This window comes from Vombatus ursinus, unplaced genomic scaffold, assembly GCF_900497805.2.
Source record: "Vombatus ursinus unplaced genomic scaffold, bare-nosed wombat genome assembly UNPS02014808.1, whole genome shotgun sequence".
NCBI lineage: Eukaryota > Metazoa > Chordata > Mammalia > Diprotodontia > Vombatidae > Vombatus > Vombatus ursinus.
The window spans coordinates 3,370,389-3,376,549 of NW_020954586.1; the positions used below are offsets into that span (position 1 = coordinate 3,370,389).

Genomic DNA, 6,161 nt, shown 5'->3' on the forward strand with positions numbered 1-6,161 from the left:
GGAAATGGCATGTATATGTGCTTGTGTGTATGCATATATACATGCATGAAAATTTGAGGAGGAAACCGTGTGCTGCATATTCACATGTATACACATATATATGTACAGCAGAGAGACACAAAAATAACCTGAGGAGGAAACTGTGTGCATGTGTGTTCATGTGTGTGTATATATATATATACACATATATACACATATATACGTATACACACTTACATACATAAAATAATCTGAGGAAGAAATGGTGTGCGTGTTCATGTGTATGGATACACACATATAGACACACACACATATACATACAAAATAACCTAAGAAGGAAATGGTGTGTGCATGTGTTCATGTGTGTATACATAACACGCACATATACACATACACACAACATAATCTGAGGGCATGGTATATGTGTGTGTTCATGTGTGTATATATATACACATACATGAAAATTCAGGGTGGGAACAGTGTGCTGTGTATTCATGTGTATATACATATGTATACACACAGACATACACACACAAGATTATGCAAGGAAGAAATGGTGTGTGCATGTGTTCCTGTGTGTATACATGTGCACACGCATATACATGTACACAGGATAACCTAAAGCAGAAATGGTGTGTGTGTGTATACATATGCGCACACTTATATATAAACATAAATGCACACACAAGATAATCTGAGGAGGAAGTGGTATATGTGTATGCGTGTTCATGTACATATACACATACATATACAGACACACAAGACCATTTGAGGAGGAAGACGGCCTGATTGCTACAGGATGCTGAAAGCCTCTCCATCAGAGGTGGCCACTGAACAGTGCCTACAGGAAGCTAAGGATATGGAAAGGCCTAGGGGACCAGGGAGGGAGAGAGCACATTCCAGGTGTCCCTCAGGTTTCTGGGACATTTTGCAAGAGCCACCTTCAGAACCAGTAGAGAGAAGGCTACCAGGAGTGCATGAGACCCTCTGGAGAGGTAGAGCTGGTGGGACAAAACAAGATTCTGGATCTGTAAGAGGCCCCCTCTTGCCCACTGGGATATTTCTTGGGGTGCTCTGAGAAGCCAGGGGAGGGGAACTCCAAATCTGCAGCTTGAGTCCTCCCCAAAGAGAATCCAGCCCTGTGGGCGCCTTCGGAAGGAGGCTCTTGTGCCAGCTCTGCCCCTCACGCAGGCAGGCAGCAAGCACTGAGGAGTCCTGGCTGAACAGGCAGCAGGGACAGCCTGTGTAAAGGCAGGCAGGCAGGAGATGAGATACTGGGGTCAGAGAAGAGTATGTTAAGCGAAAGACTATGAAATACGGGGGCAGCTAGATAGCACAGTGCATAGAGTACCGGCCCTGGAGTCATGAGCATATCAGACATATGATACTCACTAGCTGTGTGACCCTGGGCAAGTCACTTAACCCCAACTGCCTCATATAAAAAAAAAAGAAAAAAAAGACTATGAAATACGTGTGGAGAGAGAGGCAGAAGTCAATCAGACTGCCTGTTAAAACTGCACGTAAGTCAAGAATAAACCAGCTCAGAGTCAAGAAACCACCTCTAGCGAGTGCATTGCCTCCAAGGGCGCTGCCCTTGGCAAAGTCCATTCTGTTCCTCTGGAAGCTCCTCCAAGCACTTCCTGGGGCCCAGGCTTCCTTTGAAGGAAGAGAAGTTTCTAGATGGGCAAGTTCCGGATCACTGAGGCGAATATTACTGGTCTTAGCACTCTGTTCTGTCATGTTCAACAAGAAATCACTCTAAGAACGGTCATTGTGCCAGGATTTATCAGTCGACCAGTCTATTTATCAGCTGATTTATCATCAATTTAATTAAACTTAATAAATTAGGTCACTCAACGATTTTAAAAGAGGCAGTCACACAAATGTTTCAAGGGAAGCTGCGCTGGCCGTGGGTTTTCAGACCACCAAGAGGTGCTGTTTGAGGTGCTAGCCACTGAAGAGAGAGAGAAAAGGAACCCACCCACGGCAGTGCCCTGACAGAGCTCCAGAAAGTTAATGACCACGCCTCCCTATCCAGAGAACCGCAAGACTGTCTGTTCTGGGCACTCTTTCTGGTGCACAAATTGGTGTTTGAAAAGATTCTGGGGGCAGCTGGGTGGCGCAGTGGATAGAGCACCGGCCCTGAAGTCAGGAGGACCCGAGCTCAAATCCGACCTCAGACCAAACACTTGACACTTACTAGCTGTGTGCCCATGGGCAAGTCACTTAACCCCAATTGCCCAAAATAAATAAATAATCGAAAAAAATAAAAACATTCTGTCTTAAGATCTTAACTAAACTCAGAATTCACTCTTTTACCCACAAAGTTTGGGGCTCCTAGATGGACACCCCACTTTCCAGCCACAAATACAGCTCTGGGTCAAAGCAAACAAGCCTACAACAGGTCCTGCACTCCTTTCCTTATGCCAGAGGGTCTCCCGAGCCTCTCTCTGAGACAGCTCAGTGATCAGGGGCCGCAGCGCTAAATCGCATCCACCTCCTTTCTCCCAAACCCGGGTTTACTTTCTTGTTGCTGTTCAGCTGTGTGTGACTCTTTGTGGCCCCATTTGGGATATTCTGGGCAGAGAGACTGGAGTGCTTTGCCATTTCTCCCTCCAACTCATTTTACAGAGAAGGAAACTGAGGCCAGCAGCTGGAAGGACCTTAAGGAAACTGGTCCAGGCTGAACCAGCTGGCTCTTGCCTGTCTCCAAAAAACACATGCTTCTGTTACAGAAACCAGGAATCCTGGATTTTCCTTTTGCCACTGGCCTTTCCAGCTGGCTGGGGAAAGCAGAGACTTCCGGCTGGGGCTCTGCTCCCCAGCCTCGCCGTTTCACCAAGCCTGTGGCTCTGAGCAAGTCACAGTCTCTGCCCGTTAGTCGTCTATACCCACAGAGTACAGATCTGGAAGGGACCCCAGGGACTAGTGCACCTCCTCATTTTCCAGGGGCCTGGAGAAGGCAAATCATGCGGCCTCCGTGGATCTTGGCTCCTTCCTCTTTAAAATGTGGTTAGGTAGAATAACAAGAATGATATGAATTTTCGGTGACTTATCTGGATTGTTAGGCTATTCGATAACGTCAAAAGAGGTGCGTGTAAATCTACTTCGTGGCCGAGGGAGCTTGCTTATAAGCACGCACAGGCGTGTGCTTCTTCTGACCACAGAGAGGCGCTGTTCTAGCGGCTGGAGCCAGACTCGATAAAAGAAACGAGACAAATCAGGGCTCCAGAAAGCTGGAGGAGGCGAGCGAGCCAACAGGTTCTTTAGAGCGCGGCGCTCCTCCTAACAGCGCATTCACACGCCACCTGAACGTCTGGTAGGCACTTTAGACAAATGCCATGTCACCGAATCCTCACAGCAAGCCTGGGAAAGCTCATCCTATCAGCAACACCCATTTACAGACGAGGAAAGGTTCGAAGAGGCTGACCCGTCCAGGTGCAGCGGGTCTCGGAGGGCACACTCGAACCCAGGATCCAAACCCAGGGCTTAGCCACTATCCGTAGTAAGCATCAGAGAAGTGAGATCTGCACCCAGGTCCTCCGATCCACAGCACCCACCCTGTGACCCTAAGCATGCACTCGTTAAGCTCTGAGTGTGCTGGGATAACAACGCTAGCCGGCCTTTAGACAGAGCGCTTTGGGTCTGCAAAGCGCTTTGTCCACACCACCTCCTTTGAGATGCACAGCTAGGGCTCACCCCGTTTTACACAAAAGGAAACTGAGGCTGCGAGGTTCAGTGACTTGCGCAGGGTCGTGATTTGTCTGGGGCGGGAAGCGAACGCAGACCTTCCTGACTCCAAGGTCAGGGCGCCACTGACCGCACCGCCTGCCCTCCAGGGGCTTGCAATCTGCGGGACGGAGGAAGCGACAGGTACACATCTGTCAATCCGGCAACAAGCACGAATTAAGCGCCTGCAGTGTGCCGCCAGCTTGAAGACAAAGCCAAAACAAAGCCTGTCCTCCGGGAGCTTCCACCCTTCGGGGAGTGGGGAGCCAAGCGCCCCCACGGCGCTCCTCCAGGTCCCCAGCCCCCCCCCCCCAAAGCGCTTCGCCGGGCGGGAGCTCGCGGAGCGGTGACGTCACCGGGCCAGACCCCCCCCCTCCGTCCCCTCCCCCACGCCCGGGACCCCCTCCGGGACCGCTCCTCCCCTCTGCCCTTCTCCCCGCGCTCACTCACCGCGGCTCCCCGGGAGGCGGCGGCGGCAGCAGCACACCGACGACGCGCGGAAACTCGCCGGCGCCAGGGCAGGAGCCAGGGCCGGGGCCGAGTGGCGGGAGGCGGAGGCGGAGGCTGAGCCGGAGAGCCACAGAACGCTACGCGGCAGCCTCTCGCTAGAGCTACGAGGCCGGGCGGCTGTCACATAGTGGAAAACGTGACCGCACGCGCCGGGCCCGCCCCCCGCGCCCCGACATTGGAGGCAGCCCCGGCTCATCTGCATAGCGGGGCGGGGGCCTCGGCCGGCGCCGCGAGCCCATTGGCTGAGCCGCCTGTCGCTCGCTTTACATAAGACGCACATGGAACACCATGTTCACTCCGACGCGGAGCCCTTCAATGAACGCGCGGGGGACCCCCAGGGCCTCCCAGATGGTTCCTTCCACTTCCGCTCCCTGTGCCTGCTTCATTCAAGAGCCTTCGGCGTTCCCGGGGAAGCGGGGAGCGAAGTGGACCGATCCATGACGGAGCGGGGGGGGGGGAAGAAAGAATGAAGAAGAAGGGAGGGGGGGAAAGCGGACGACTGGCGCCCACATCCACCCACCGGGGACGCGCCCGGCTCCATTGACGTAAGCGTGACGGTGGCTGCGGTTGGGAGCGGGTTTGAGCTCGGCGTGGGCGGAGAGAAGGCAGGTGGAGGACTAAGCCGCCTGCGCCGAGAGCGGAGCGCTGCGCAGAGGAGCAGGAACCTGCAGGGCTTCCTGCGGACGGGCGGGGGCGGGGGCGGGGGCGGGCCCCCAACCTCGACAATCGGGATACATTGTAGCGCCATCCTGCCATTGGCCGGGGCGCATCCGTGCATTATAAACGTATACATAAAGACATAGGTGTATAGACATTGCACAACGCATACTGATAACCGAATGTAGACACAGAGAGGTTTGTGTGCGCATTAGTGCATATGAGGATTTCTGTGCATTTACATACATGCGTATGTAGACGTATACACCTTACATAGACACTGCATATACACATCCCACGCACTATACGTGGATATGCAAACTAGTATATACATGTATACTACTGTATACAAACTAGTATATACATATATACTTATGCATATACATACGTTGTTGTGGAGTCGTTTCAGTCGTGTGCGACCCTCCGTGACCCCATTTGGGGTTTTCTTGGCAGAGATACAGGAGTGGTTTGCCATTTCCTTCTCCAGCTCATTTTACGGCTGAAGAAACTGAGGCAAACAGGGTTAAGTGACTTGTCCAGGGTCACACAACTAGTCAAGTGTCTGAGGTGGGATTTGAACTCAAGGAGATGAGTCTTCCTGATTCCAGGCAGCACCTAGCTGCCCCATATACCTACATATACATCTACAGATACACATACATAGTGTGTATACAAGTAGCCCTATCTTGCAAACGAGGAAGGAGGCTAAAAGCCTACAAGAGATAGGATTCGAGCCCTCGTGGAGTATATGACCCCACAGACCAGGCACCCAGTTAATACCAATAATTATATATGATATAATAAGAACATGAAAATATAATAAATAATATAGAAATATAATAATAACAACCCACATTCCTACCAGGAGAAGCAATGGGCAGGAAGCTGCCCTCAGAGCTAGGAAGGCTGGGGTGCAAATTTTGCCTCGGACACATTCTGGTCATGCAACCTTAGGAAAGTCTCATGGTGCTTTTTCAGCCAGTGTGTTTCTGAGAAGGTGCTAACCTGCCTGAGGAAAGGGAGTCACCTTTCCACCACTCTTCCCTGCTTCATTGAAATCACTGGTCCAATATCTATTGACACAGCCGTGCTTTCCTCACAACCACCTGTGAGGTAGGGAGAGTATGAGTATTATGCCCATTTTACAGATGAGGAAACTGAAGCTCAGAGACTTGAAGTGACTCACTGGGCTTGCACAGATGGTAAGTTTAGGTGGCACCCTAATTCTAATATAACCTCTGCTGACTGCAAGTTGAGGGCTAGGTACACTTCTCCAGATTCCAGCA

The 6,161-nt window shown here is 51.6% G+C and overlaps 1 protein-coding gene across 2 annotated transcripts in view; it reads right to left on the reverse strand.

Annotated features, from left to right (window-relative positions):
* Positions 1-4,217, reverse strand: part of PER2 (period circadian regulator 2) — a 61,324-nt gene extending 57,107 nt beyond the window's left edge. For both annotated transcript variants that reach the window (XM_027875261.1, XM_027875260.1), the window contains exon 1: positions 4,159-4,217. The gene's annotated coding sequence lies outside the window, so the exon portion shown is untranslated. The remainder of the gene's footprint in view (positions 1-4,158) is intronic.
* Between the last annotated feature and the right edge of the window lie 1,944 nt (positions 4,218-6,161).